This window comes from Ursus arctos, unplaced genomic scaffold (genome assembly GCF_023065955.2).
Source record: "Ursus arctos isolate Adak ecotype North America unplaced genomic scaffold, UrsArc2.0 scaffold_8, whole genome shotgun sequence".
Taxonomy (NCBI): Eukaryota; Metazoa; Chordata; class Mammalia; order Carnivora; family Ursidae; genus Ursus; species Ursus arctos.
This window is the reverse complement of record NW_026623100.1, coordinates 44,077,798-44,092,317: the sequence shown is the minus strand read 5'-3', so window position 1 is coordinate 44,092,317 and position 14,520 is coordinate 44,077,798. Positions and strand designations below refer to the sequence as shown.

Below are 14,520 nucleotides of genomic sequence, written 5' to 3'. Positions count from 1 at the left end.
AAAGAGTGTTGCTTCAAATAGTGGCTTTGATTGGCCCTATGTCTGTAGGCCAAAGAGATGTGAACACTAACTTTAGAATTTTTATTGCTGATTCATTATTGGAAACTAACATGTAGAAGGTGAACAATGAATGGGTGACTAAAAGAAAATAGGAAATGTGCCAATGAAAATAAGATTTGAAAAAGGGAAACCATAAACCTTAAAGCCTGATAATGATGTGAGCCTGAAAATAAATGGTAGGGTCATAACATGAAAGGCTCAAATATTGTAAATAATGTGAACCAGTGTTATATGCAATGGAGAGAATCTAGATCCTCTTTGGCCAGCAGAATTAATTGGTTAAAAATCAATTTATGACAAAGATTTCTTTTACATTCACATAAAATTAGCCAACTTATAGTACATCATTAGTTTCAGATGTAGTGTTCACTAATTTATCAGTTTTGTATAACACCCAGTGCTCATCACATCACATGCCCTACTTAATGCCCATCACCCAACTACCCTATCCCCCCACCCACCCCCCCTGCAGCAACACTCAGTTTGTTTCATATAGTTAAGAGTCTCCCATGGTTTTTCCTCCCTCTCTGATGACTTCCCATTCAGTTTTCCCTCCCTTCCCCTATGGTCCTCTGCCCTGTTTCTTACATTCCACATATGAGTGAAACCATATAACTGTCTTTCTCTGATTGACTTTTTTCGCTTAGCATAATACCCTCCAGTTCCATCCACATCAATGTAAATGGTAAGTATTCATCCTTTCTGATGGCTGAGTAATAGTCCATTGTGTGTGTGTATATATATACACATACACCACATCTTCTTTATCCATTTATCTGTGGATGGACATCTTGGCTCTTTCCAGTTTGGCTATTGTGGACATTGCTGCTATGAACATTGGGGTGCACGTGCCCCTTCTTTTTACTACCTCTGTATCTTTGGGGTAGATACCTAGTAGTGCAATTGCTGGGTCATAAGGTAACTCTATTTTTAACTTCTTGAGGAATCTCCATACTATTTTCCAGAGCGGCTATACCAGCTTGCACTCTCACCAACACTGTAAGAGGGTTCCCCTTTCTCTGCATCCTTGCCAACATTTGTCGATTTCCTGTCTTGTTAATTTTAGCCATTCTGACTGGTGTGAGGTGGTATCTCATTGTTTTTTTTTTTTTTTTTTTAATTATGTTCAGTTAGCCAACATATAGTACATCATTAGTTTTTGATGTAACATTCAGTGACTCATTAGTTTCATAGAACAGCCAGTGCTCATCACAACACATGCCCTCCTTAATACCCATCATCCGGCTACCCCATTCCCCTACCCCCCCTTCTTTAACCCTCAGTTTGTTTCCCAGAGTCCAGAGTCACTCATAGTTTGTCTCCCTCTCTGATTTCTTCCCATTCAGTTTTCCCTCCCTTCTCCTATGGTCCCCTGTGCTATTCCTTATGGTTCTGTTTGGTATTTCCCTGATACCAAGTGATGTGGAGCATTTATTCATGTGTATGGCAAACATTTCAAAGCAAGTAAGAAAGTTAACATATATGTGAGAGAGACAAAGTTTAAAGGTCTACCATGCTCCTCAAAAGTGGATACATTTGGAGAAGGAATAAAAATAATATTTATTCAGTGCTTGAGTATATCAGACATACTCTATACATTATCTTGAATTTCATTACAGCCACGTCACATGGGAATTATTTATTTCTTTTCATATGTGAAAAAAGACCAAGCATCTCAGAGTTTAGATAAACTGGATCTCTTAAGGCCACTAAGTGGCAAAATCAGGATTGAAGCTAGTTTCACTTTTTACTCTCCTACTTGCCTCTCATATCCATCAACAGGTTACTTGACATTTCCTGTAACTAGAATAATTAAATGACAAATAGGACTTTTACAGTAGTTAATGGACATGTTTTTATGTTGATCAAATGCGTTTTGCCCAGTGTCACCAGCAAGTAAGCTCAGCCACAAAGTCAACTATTTATTGCAAGCATGGAAAGACTTGTCTCTTGTATGCAATTTGAATTACAATGAAGGTAACAGATTTCTGCAGCCTGGGACTTATCATTTCTGGTCGTTTATCAACAATAAAAAATTATTAGCAAATTGCTTTTTTTTTTTTTCTTTCTTTCTTTCTTTCTTTTTTTTTTAACCAACTTGATCCATTTGACTTCTTCCATTTGCTTGAATTATAGGGAAAATAATTCAATACATGCTAATGAATTCTCAATTTACATAAATCATTTCCCTATGTGATTTATAATCCTGATTTAAATATATCTCAAAACCCACATACAAAGAAAGTCTGTTGTATGTGTGGACATAATTCTAATAATCATACAATTTATAAGCTTAAAAAAGGGAAAAGATTAGGTGACCGCAAGCCACTCAAAAAGGAGCCTTTTTTCTTAATTTTCACCTCTTTATCAGTCTGTCAATTAGAGAAATTAAGTATATTCCTGTCTTGCAATACTTTTGCAATGCATTAGTAGTGTTATATGAGTAATTAAATTCCTTTACAAAGTTGGTTTGATTTTTTTTACACTAAGAAAAGCATAAATAAATATGAATTCACTGATTTATTTATTTATACCTTCTACAATGTGTTTTATGACAGCATAATAAATTCCAAACACTATTTTAAGGGCTGGAAGTAAGACTGAATAAGAACAAAAGAACTCTTACAAAATTTACAATCTACGAAGAGAGAAGAGATAGGATAAACAAGCAAATAATTGAGCAAATAAAATAATATTTTCTGTATTAAGGCAAAAAATCACAGCATGATAGAAAGACTTGGAGTAGATGGTTTTGTTGTTGTTGTTTTAATGGTGTGATTAGAAAAGTTCTTTAAATATTTATTTTATTTTAGAGAGAGAGTGAGAGCGGGGGAGGGTCAGAGGAAGAGACTCTCAAGTAGACTCCCTGATGAGTGCAGAGCCCACTCTAGGGCTGCACATAGGGCTGGATGTGGGGCTTGATCTCACAACCCTGAGATCATGACCTGAGCCAGACCAAGAGCTGGCTGCTTACCCAGTTGAGTCACCCAGGCACTCCGAGAAAAGTTGTCTTTAAACCGGTGACACTTATCCTGAAACCTTAAAAACCAGGAAGAGTTAGTCCTTCAAAGATGTGAGCAAGGAGTGTTCTGGCACGGAGAAGGTAAATACAAAGGAAATGAGGGAGGCTCAGCTCATCTCAGGAACACCAAGGCCAGTGCTACTGAGTGTGTTCAGTAAACAAACTGTGGACAAGGATCACATCATTTCAGACTTTATAAACCATAGTAAGGAGTTTGGACATTATTTTGGATGTGATGGGAAGCCAAGGCAGGTATTAAACAAATGGAAGATATAAACTGCTTAGTTTAAGCTCCACGAGAGCAAGAATCTTTGTCCATTTTGTTTACTGATATTCCCAAGCCTCTCAATCATTGTCTGGTATGGAATATGGGCTCAATTAATATGTATTAAGCTGAAAAAATATGTAAAGATCTTTCTGCCAGGTTTAGGTAGAAGAAAAGTTAAGTCTTAATGTTTTCTGAGTGAATGAATAAATGCATCATCTGAATATTCCTGACAGTGATTCTTTATTAATAGTAATGGTAATCATGGTAAGAATCTTATAATTTCATTTGCTTTTGAAGTCTGTAGATTCTTGGATTTTCTCTTTCGGATCCGAGTTCCAAAAATCTAACAAAACAAACAACCTCTCATGACAAGAAGGTAGATATAATTCACTAGATTTTATTTCTATCTATCTAATGACAAAAAATTAATTAATTTGATCACTGCACTAATACTTGGTTACTTCAGAAAAGAAATATATTACGTAACAGGTTATTCATTTAAATTCATTAAAGTGATGAATTATATAAGTGCCTCCAACTAAGAAAGCTGACTGTAGATAATTCTTTGTGTGAAGTAGTAATAATTGCATTTCCTATGGCACTGGGTTTGCTGAAGTCAATGCTTCTTTGTCCTCATCTTATCATGGAAAACAAATGGGCTATAGCTGATAAACATTGGTTTTGTTTTTTGTCCTTTTTTTTTTTTCCAGCCAATAAAATTTGTATTTTCTTGCCAGTTGTTGCAAGCCACTGCACTAACCATTGTGAGATGGGCAAAATGAGTGGATTCATTGAAGTACATTCACATAACCATAGATTGGCTATAACAGAGTTATTGTTCATTGACCAAGAGTGTACTCTTAGTCCCTGTATTATAAGTAGTACTTTCTAAAGTTTTTAGTATTCCGCCTCATGCTTTCTTTACATATCTGCAATGGAAGACGCATTCCTCAGGCAGCCCCTGCTAATTGCATAAATGAGTAGTTAGTTTATTCAATATTGATTAGAAAGTGAACTCTTTATATCTTTACCAATGGTAGGATAAGAATGGCATAATAACTTGTCTCAATTTGTTAAATAACCAAAGGAAAGAGGCAGTATCAGAAAGTATAGATAAAGTATTTTGGGTGTAGCAGTCCTAGAACTCAGTTATGGGTAATTCATTGTGTTACCCTCAAGGATTTCGTTTACTCTGTTAGATCTCAGTTTCTCCACCTATAAAGAGGCCTGACCTTACCTAACATTAAGGTACTATTATAGTTGGGATCATTTAGTTTCAAGGGTCAGAAACATAGTCAAACTTGCTTTAATTACTAAGGGGAATTTGCTTGAAAGATAGGAGTTTCTCCTGAGGGACTAAATGTAGGAAGTGAATTGTACCTCAATAAAGCTGAAAAAACAAAAGTAGGAGGTGAAAATTCACCTATAGCTCCTCTTCTTTTTCCTCACATATGCATTTTCTCCATATGCACCTCACATTTCTTCTGTGCTTCTATCCACTATCTCTGATTCCATTTCTACATGATCTTCCAGTTAAAGTGTCTATAAAGTTACTTAGGGTCTTTGTATTCTAATTACAAATTGTCTGGAGTCAGATGTCTGGCATTGATACAATCAGTTGGGACTTGGTCAGTCATCCAATGTTCTGGGGCCGTGTGAGCTGATACATACGGAACAGAACAAACCAATTGAGTAATAGGTTCACCACAGATCTTATAGCCTTGTGACAGTATGTATAAACTATTTTTCTTCTTATATTAATTTGTACTTTGTGTCAAGAAAAATTCTGAAATAACCAGTTTTCTTATGCAACAAAGTAGCAAGGATTTGGACTGAAAAACAGGAAGACAGTCTTTGTGAGTAGGAATTCTCAGTGGAAATTATTTTTCCCTTCCACTGAGTGTATGGGTCAAGAAAAGCATGCTTTCTTGGAAGAGGAATATATTCCTTGGGTTCTTAGTTGTTTTGTTTTTTTTTTTAATTTTTTTCTTCTGGAGTCTTCCTTAGTGTTTCCACGTTGACAAATTCTGGTATGTATCTCTTGTTCCTCATGCCTCATGCACTTCAGAAAGCATAAACTCAAGGTCTCTAAAGAAACTCCTAGGCTGAGAGCTGACTGTCTTTCACTTACCTCCAAGAGTTACTAATTTCACTAAATTTGGGAGCTCTGCTGTTTCCTTACTTGTCTAGTTGTTTCAGCTTGGAAGTTTGTTCAGGGTCTCCCATCTGTCATCCTCCTAGAAAAAGAATTTTAGGCTATGGATTTAACCTGAAATTGGAAACCATTTTATGTAATTTTTAAAAAGAATTTCATGCTCTCATAGTAGCTTCATAGGAAGTACATGGCAATGTCATTTATTCTTTCCTTTGTTCTTGTAGCTACTATGAACTTCACATTGGTTTGGGGTGTGAGATAAAAAGATCACTTAGTCTCTTAAGGGCCTTCAAAAAATAAGGTCAATTTCCTAATAACATGGAAAGGTCTACTTTCTTGCTTCTCTCCAGGGAAAAGCATGATTACACTGTAGTGTTGGTTGTTTCTTTGCTTATTATCAGAATAAAGAAGGAAGCATTCAGATGTGGTAAATGTGCTATTTCTACAGGTTTAGCACCTCTGCTTGCATCTACGGCTCCTTCTGCTTGTCTGTTTTAAGGATGTCATTTTGGCTTCTGAAAACGTAACTAATGATATCTGTACATGCAATTTTCAGCCTCTAAACTGGCTAATGTTCAAACACTTTGTCAAATCTCTTAGTAATATTTGGATTAAAGTCATGGAAATGAAAAAGAAGGCAATGGTGAGAGAAATTTGCAGGCTGTAAAATCAGAACTAGCAAATGCTAATCAGGTATATAAGTTAATTGGATTTCGAAAAGAACCAAAATGAGAATGTCGAAAGTAGATTAAGTTCAGACTTAATCAGGCTAATATTAATTCTGATCAATTTACCTAATAATTTAGCCCCTTTCTTCCTTGAAAAATGGCATCCCTGCTTATATCTGGAAGATCCTCAGAATGGTAGCATATGGTGCAGGCATCTGTAACTTGCAGCAGTAATTGGAGCTGCCATTCTGTGTTTTGGGCAGGACCACTATTTCTGGAGCCATGACATAATGGTAAACATGGTGCAGAGACTAAACATGAACACACAAGAGCCCCTAAGCACAGGACCAACTCTCTGAATAACTGAAAACTAAGAATGTTTGAATGTGGTGTCCTTTCTACATCTTCTATCAGGTTTCCCAACCCTTGTTCTCTCAGTAACTTTCAGGAGCCCTTTAGCTCTGCAGGCCTATCTCTTGCCCAAGTCCATGCATAGCCAATCCTAGACACAGTTTCTTTAGACCTTCTCCCACCCTAACATCAAATCTTTCTCTCCTACATTCTATAATCTTGAAATTTTACACTGTGTGCTAAGTAACTAGAAAACTGAAAAGCTTTAGTGTTTTTTAGATAATGAGGTCCCTTTCCATTAAAACGCTTACATTATTTTTATTATTGTTTTTGCTCTGAACATCAAATCAAAGAATATCTTTGGAAGGGTTGTATGGCTCAAAGAAGCTACCAGATTTAATTACCTTGAACACTATGACTGAGTAATCATCAATTTATATTGACCAGATGCAATCTGTGCATATAGTTTTAGTATTTCTCTTGATTTGAAACTAAGTCTACTTAATTATGTTCATTTAATTTTATACACAAATATATCATGCAGTCCATAAAAGTATTTAAAATGTAAGAATTTTGTCACTTGAGAAGACACTTCAATGAAATAGAAAATGTATGTGATATTCAGCCTGAAATAGTACAACATATGTAGAGATCACCACTTACCTGTGGGAAAGGATGTGAATAGAAGATAGAGACTGAAGCCCTAGAGTGATAAAACAAAAAAAAAAAAACAACAAAAAAAAACAACAAAAAAACTTTATTCTCCTGTCCTTATAGCTGGGCATAAGTCTTCATACCTGAGTCTGACAGTAAAACACATTCAGGGTTAATACTCAGCATCATTCCTAATTAATCATTCCAGGGTTTCTTCCTGGCAAAGATTGCTTATTCTGTCTGTTAAATCTGGAAAGGTTATAATGAATAATTTCATCTGAAAATCTGAATTCAAATGGATATTGAAATCTGTTGAGATTTCTGGTGTCCCTTAATTTCTGGGTTTGTCATAATGCAAACTCAGAACAAGACCCATGAAATAATCTCATAAAAGTTGTATGTGGCTGCTTCTCCTGTGGAATATTAAGCCCAGGCCCTCATTAGTATAATTCTTTTTGATTTAAATTATAAGATGGCTTGCCTTTGGACTGAGTGGTAGGTAGAGAGTAATCCTGCATTGAGAAAATACTGTAACTATTTACCATTTTAAATTTTTCTTAATTTTAGCCTACTTCAGAGTTATTCAATCAATAGCCAATTTATTAAGCTCTGAGTTAGTGCCAATGCGTGAAAAATAATCTAAAACTAGTAATAGGCAGTATAGAATAGTCAGTCATTTAGAATTAAATGGCTTACTTCTCACTGTAACTGTTAGAGGAAGTCAAAGAAGAAAAATACTGAAAGCTAGAAAGGATTCAGGAGGTGGGATTGTAATTGGCCACAGTTTAAGTGTTCTGAAAGTGAGAAAAGATACTTCAGCTAAGAGCGCTGTTTCTCAACAGAATAGAATGGGATATGATTACAACTGGAAAGCTTACGAAAATCTGAAGTTGCAAAGCTCCCATTATGTTTTGAGGTCTCTGGTCAAAGGTATTATTTTGTGGTGGTCAAGGGCACAGGTCAAAATTTGCATATATGTTATAGCTCTACCAATTTATAGTTTTGTGAACTGGGGATTTGCTTGATTTCCTGTTCCCAAAGCACCCAGTTTGGAAATTGAAGAAAATAATAGTATTTATCACAAGGAAGGCCGAAAAGAAATAAAGAGATTATCTAACAAAAACAAAACAACAAAAATAAAAATAAACAAACAAAAGATTTGCACTGTGCCTGGTATGTAGTAGGCCTGTTATTCCATTACTTCTGTTCCAAAAGTTTGCTGATGGTCTTAATTATAGATGGAGAAGACATGTACCTGTATTGTATCTATTCTGACATCACAAATTCTACAATTAAAAATGTATCCCCATGCATTATGCCTACATCACTCTTTATAATGCTTATAATGGCAAATACACATAATGGAATACACCATTCCCATCCTTATATGTTTTATCTATTCATTTATTGATCAAATAGTTTCAGTCCCTGCCACTTTTCATTCTACATTTTACATGGTTAGTGAGTTGAACCATAAAGTAACTGTGCTGCACTTAGGGGACATGTTTAGTAGCATTACTTGAGAAGTTTAATTGCATCTATATTTTAGCCATATATAATGCATTTGTGTGTTTTTTGAAAACCAAAAAATTCCCCAATGTAGATGTTACTTAGCAATATGCTTTTCATTGATCTCCTGAACAGATCCCTGCCTCGCACCCATGGTTGTCCATAATTTTTTTTTTAGGAACTTCATTAGTTGTCATGTCACTTAACACCTGGGATCATCCTTAAGTATTCTGGTTTTTTTTTGTTTTTTTTTTTAGTATATCCTATATCTGATATGTCAAAAAAAATCTAGTTGATTGTGCTTTCAATATAGCTACATGTCTGTTCATTTCCCTCTGTCTCCACTGCAGCCACTGTGGTCCTGGCCATCATAATCTCTCATCTGGATTATTACAGTAGCCTCATATCATGTTGCCCTGTTCCCATCCTTGACTTCCTATAGGCTTTTCCAACAGCAACAAAAAGGATTTATTTAAACACAGAATTACATAGATATTCTTTTTAAACTTTGCTAATGGCCCCTCTTTTTATTCAATAAAAACAGAAGTACCTTAAGGCCCTACTTGTTCTTGTCCTCCATTACTATGATTTCTCCGTTCCCTCAACAGGCTTCCATACTGTCCTTCAAACATAGTAATCATGTTCACATGATAACAGAAAGTTCTCAAGTTATTTTCCTTCACCTGGGCTGCTCTTTCCATAGATATTGGTATCTCATTTCTTCACCTTCTTCAAGCTAAATTCTCAGTCTTTATTTATTTTTTTTAAAAGATTTGATTTATTTATTTGACAGAGATAGAGACAGCCAGTGAGAGAGGGAACACAAACAGGGGGAGTGGGAGAGGAAGAAGCAGGCTCATAGCAGAGGAGCCTGACGTGGGGCTCGATCCCATAACGCCGGGATCACGCCCTGAGCCGAAGGCAGACGCTTAACCGCTGTGCCACCCAGGCGCCCCTAAATTCTCAGTCTTTAAATGAGGTCTACCTTTATCACCCCTTGCCACTTTATTCTGCATACTGTGTCCATGTCACTTACTTAATTCAGCATCAGTGATACAAAACTTGCTGTACTTTTACTACTTTTACTTTTTCTCCTCATTAAACTTAATTTATAGAAATATATTTATACATATATGTTATATATATGTGTATATATATGCGTGCATATACACACATATATAATTTTATTTGTTGTCTTTTCCCTCCCATAGAGTAGGGGAAACATTTGGAATAATTCCTGGCACATAATTAGTGTTAAAAAATATTTTGTGAGTGAATGAAAGAATGAATTGCAGTTATGATTATATGGTGATTGTTGCTAAGTATAAAATGCTCTGGAATTATATAATAGGAAAACCTTGCTAAGTCTGTCATGGCAGGAAAGGCATACTAAAGAAAATAGTATTTGAGCAGAAGTGTGAAAGAGGAGTAGGAATTAGCTACACATCGGAGCCAAGTATATAAGAACAATGAAAACAGAAAAGCATGTTTCTTGGTCCTACGGTAGGAAGAAGCATAACCTGTTTGAGGAATTTAAGGAAAGGCAAAATTGTGGGTGCTAATAGAGCGGAGAGTAACTGCTGATGTCACTGAAAATTTAACTGAGTACTTCCTGAAGGATTCTCCTATTCTGAGCAGGTGCTTTTATTTAGCATTCTCAATTAAAAGAAACTAGGAATCAGCCAACCATGGTGATGTGGAGACTTTCAGTTAGTTTTTTGTTACTAAACAGCTCTGTGCATTTATCCTGGTCTCTGAACCTGGGTTGCCTGCAGGGAGCAGGTGGAGCATGAATAGCTTCTCTGAGACCATTTAGTGATTTCTATGAAACAAGAGAATGGTCTGGAAAAATGTAGGGTTTCTGGGAATAGAAAGAAATGAGTAGATGATAGATGTTTGGAAATAGAAACTGCAGGGTTCAGAGACTGCTTGGATTGTACCAATGGGTCTCACTTACGGAATGTTGAATGTTAGAGATTTCACTTCCATGTTTTCCTCATCTTCACTGGGAGATTCATTTGTTATTCTGTCCTCCTAGGAAATTATGAGATATTATATTATAAAATAGAATTTAGGAATGTAGGCTTTGGGTGATCCCATCTGTGAGGGGTTTGTAGGGCGAGCCCTGGATCTCCCTCCCAAGGAGACAGATGAGGATGGGCTTCCTCTCATGAGGTCAGGCATAGACCTGACTAAATCGGCAGCTGTTAACAGAAAAGACCAGTGGCACTTTCTAAACCAACCTGTGGTGAGCACTGTACAGGTTCTCAACCACTTTTCTACGGTTTGTAAGGAGAAACTGGCAGAACTTTCTCCACATCTAACAAATTGAAACACCTCTCAGTATTTTAGTTGGAAAATTGCCATCTATCCCAGGCCTAGATGATGTCACATTTGAAGTATCTCCTGTAAGTGACAATGGTATCACAAATGAATCAATCACATTCTGAAACCAACCACTTCAGAGCAATCACAGCAGAACAATATATAAGACTCTGGACCATGGGAAAGTGAAGTGATATCAGAACATATCTTAATTGTAACCAAGGACCCAGGATATGCTGGATATCTCAAAATGGCTCAAGTGGGTATTCCAGTGATGGCAATAAGATTACAAAAAATGATATTGGAAGGACCCTTGCCTTCTTGGGGGTCAGATACTTCAGTGCCTAACAGTAAAGGTGAAAAAAATACAAAAGAAAGTTGGGATAGTGAATCTTCTTTTAGTGACTGAACTTAATATTGGTAACAGTTACATAAACATGTGTAGGTATTCATTTACATTCTATTAGAAAACCCGAACTTGAGCTCTTAGAGAAACGTCTAATGGCTATATGTCCACCACCAAGTTCCTCTATGTTAAAAAAAAAAAAGACAAAGCATTTATAACTAAAAAAAAAAAAAAAAAAAAAAAAGAATGCAGGCTTTGGGAAAGCCAGATCCTAATACTGAATTTGCAACTCACAGATCACCCTGATGAAGTTATTTCTCCTAAGCCTCCATTTCCTTATTAGCGAAATGAATATAACTCCCTCATGGGATTGTTGTTATTATTAACTTAGATGATGTATATGAATCATGTAACTTTGTGCTTGCCACTTAGTAAATGCAGAAGGTACAGGAAATATTACTGTTATTAAGAATTTACATAGCTTCCTCAACATAAAAGTCCTACATTTCCAGGAGGCATGAAGGCCATCTTATTTATTTAAACAAAGCATGACGTCTAAACATTGCCATGCCTATAAGAGGTTTAAATTTGTGTGGAGTCAAACTAAATACAAATGAAGACTAGTGATCCTGAGCAGAGTTATGCAGGAAGTTTCAGCTTATTCAACACTGCTATCCATTCTCTTCTTCATTCACTATTCTTTCTGACTTTAGGGAGCTTTCCATCAGTGAATAGTAATTTCAATTATGGCCATTTCCTAAACATAGCCCATCAAGTATGTTGAGTATAGATCTGTCTTCAGAATTCATGCCAAGTTATTAATAGCTAACAATGTTCATTTGCAATTTGTTGGGGAGATGTTAAATAAATATATTTTAAGTCAGGTACTTGTATTTTATTGGTTTCTTTGGGGAATGATGTTTTTCTAATATGTCTCAACTATAAGATAGAGGTAGCAATCTCTTTTCTGCTCCTAAGGATCTCTTAAGTTAGCTGCCTCCTCATTTTAACATAAATTCAGGTATGAGTATTGGAAAGGATTACAAAAGGTCCAGTCTCTTGCTTTCAGAAACATAGCATAAATTTTTCTTCATTCTTCATTTTAAAAAACTTGAGTCTCAACAATATTAAGTAACCTGCATATAGACAGGTAGTAAGAGACTGGGTGGCTTGTGTTGTATCTTCTGTCTTCTGTTTATAGTACCATATAGAGCTCCACACCTGATACTGAGGCTGAACAAACCCAAAAATGGGCGCCACTATAGCATTAGGAAAATGTTTTGGTGGTACCCATAGCCAATCTAATAATAATAATGAAAGTTATTAAGCAGAGGGACTTGCCCATTGATGTGAATCTCTTTGAATAAAAAGCCTGACATGGATTTCTTGCAGGCACCAATGCAGTCTCAAAAGCCATTTGGCTTTTTTTTTTTCCTTTTTAATGTCTGATTATAAAACTTTGAAATATAAAGCTTCAGCGTGAAAACCCTGACATAGCCTTAACTAATGTAAAACTAGCAGGCAAAGCTATAATAATTTCAGCTTTATAATATAATCTAAAATTGAATTACTCTCATTTCATGGCAAAGTCAATATTGCTAATGGATTAAAAACATGGCTGATAAAAGTATTGTTGAATTCATTTTTGGGGAATCACATGAAAAAAAATAATTTTTCTTATGCTTTGTGGCAATTGAAACTTGGCATTAATCTGAAAAGAAACCTCATGCACTTTCGTTAAGTAAATGCTTGAAGGTCAAAATAAATGAGGCTAAAAGTGGGTCTGATTAAGTGGTTGTGAATGTTTTCTGGCCTACCCCATTCTATTACTAAAATACCAGTGGGAGACTGGGGCCCAACTGTGAAAGGCCTAATCTACAAAGGAGACAGTCAATGGCAAGAGGCTATCCATGAAGTTGAAATTCTGTCATTTCTGTAAGCATATTCAAAGAATCTGTCAGTAGGACAATGGATTGAGAATCCTAGGAAAGTGATTAGTCTACACCACTTTCCAGCTTTGTAAATTTGGGCAAATCTTCTCTCTGTGTATACTGTATCTACAAAATAAGGGGACAGTCTGCAAGAATGTGACTGTTTTATGCCTCTGCGATTCTATACTATCAAGTAAAGGTACCATATTCATCTCATTTAGAATATTCTGAATTTGCAGATGTTAATAGTTAGCTTATTGAGGCCTGCTTTAATGCTGGATAGGGCCTCTTAGCCCCCAAAACAAAAGTTCTCCATTTTTTCCTATCAAAAAGCATAATCATTTAAAGATTAAAATTGAATTTCTTATTTTTTTTTAAGATTTTATTTATTTATTTGAGAGAGAGAGCACTGCAGAGGGAAGGAGCAAAGGCAGAGGGAGAAGCAGGCTCCCCACTAAATAGGGATCCTGCCTGATGCAGGGCTTGATCCTGGAATCATGACCTGAGCTGAAGGTAGACACTTAACTGACTGAGCCACCCAAAAGCTCCTAAAACTGAATTTCTAATTAGAGATTCCTTACATCTGCAGTTAACTAGGGACTAGTGTTGAATGTTTTCTTTAGACAACCAGTTCTGGTTATATCACACCACAATCTATCTTTTGAAAGCATGGTTTGAGCCTTCTATTTGATACATCAAATTTTTAATAATTTCACATTCATCAAAAAAAAAAAAATCTCAGGCTTTCAGGATAGTATCCATAGTATCTATAGTTAGTGATAAAAGTCTTGCATTAGGATTAAGAATATTTGATTCAGTTTCTAGTTCTGTCTTCTGTGCCATATTTAATCTCTCTATATAAATATTTTCTATATCTCAAAATTTGTATAAAATGTCACCTGTCAAAATGTGATAATTTTGCCAACCATGTGTAACTTGAGTATAATCATGATGCAACAGTCCTACTCACATACACACATACATGGTCATGCACATACACAAGCCTATACTCTTAAAAAATGATGATCTATTAACGTTCGGAAAAATGCTGAGAACTGTTCCAAATTAAAAGGGATGATAAAAAATGTGAAAACTAAATGAAATGCATGGTTCTTCACTGGTTTCTGGACAGAAAAAAATCCTATTAAAGACAGAACTGGAATAATTTGTGTAAGTTGAAAATGGACTATGTATTAGATAGTAGTATTATATTGCTACATTTTCTAAATTT

At 35.7% G+C, this 14,520-nt stretch overlaps 1 pseudogene; it reads left to right on the top strand.

Moving 5' to 3' along the window:
* Nucleotides 1-11,421, top strand: part of LOC113268248 (WASH complex subunit 3-like) — a 29,745-nt pseudogene extending 18,324 nt beyond the window's left edge.
* Nucleotides 11,422-14,520: the final 3,099 nt, after the last annotated feature.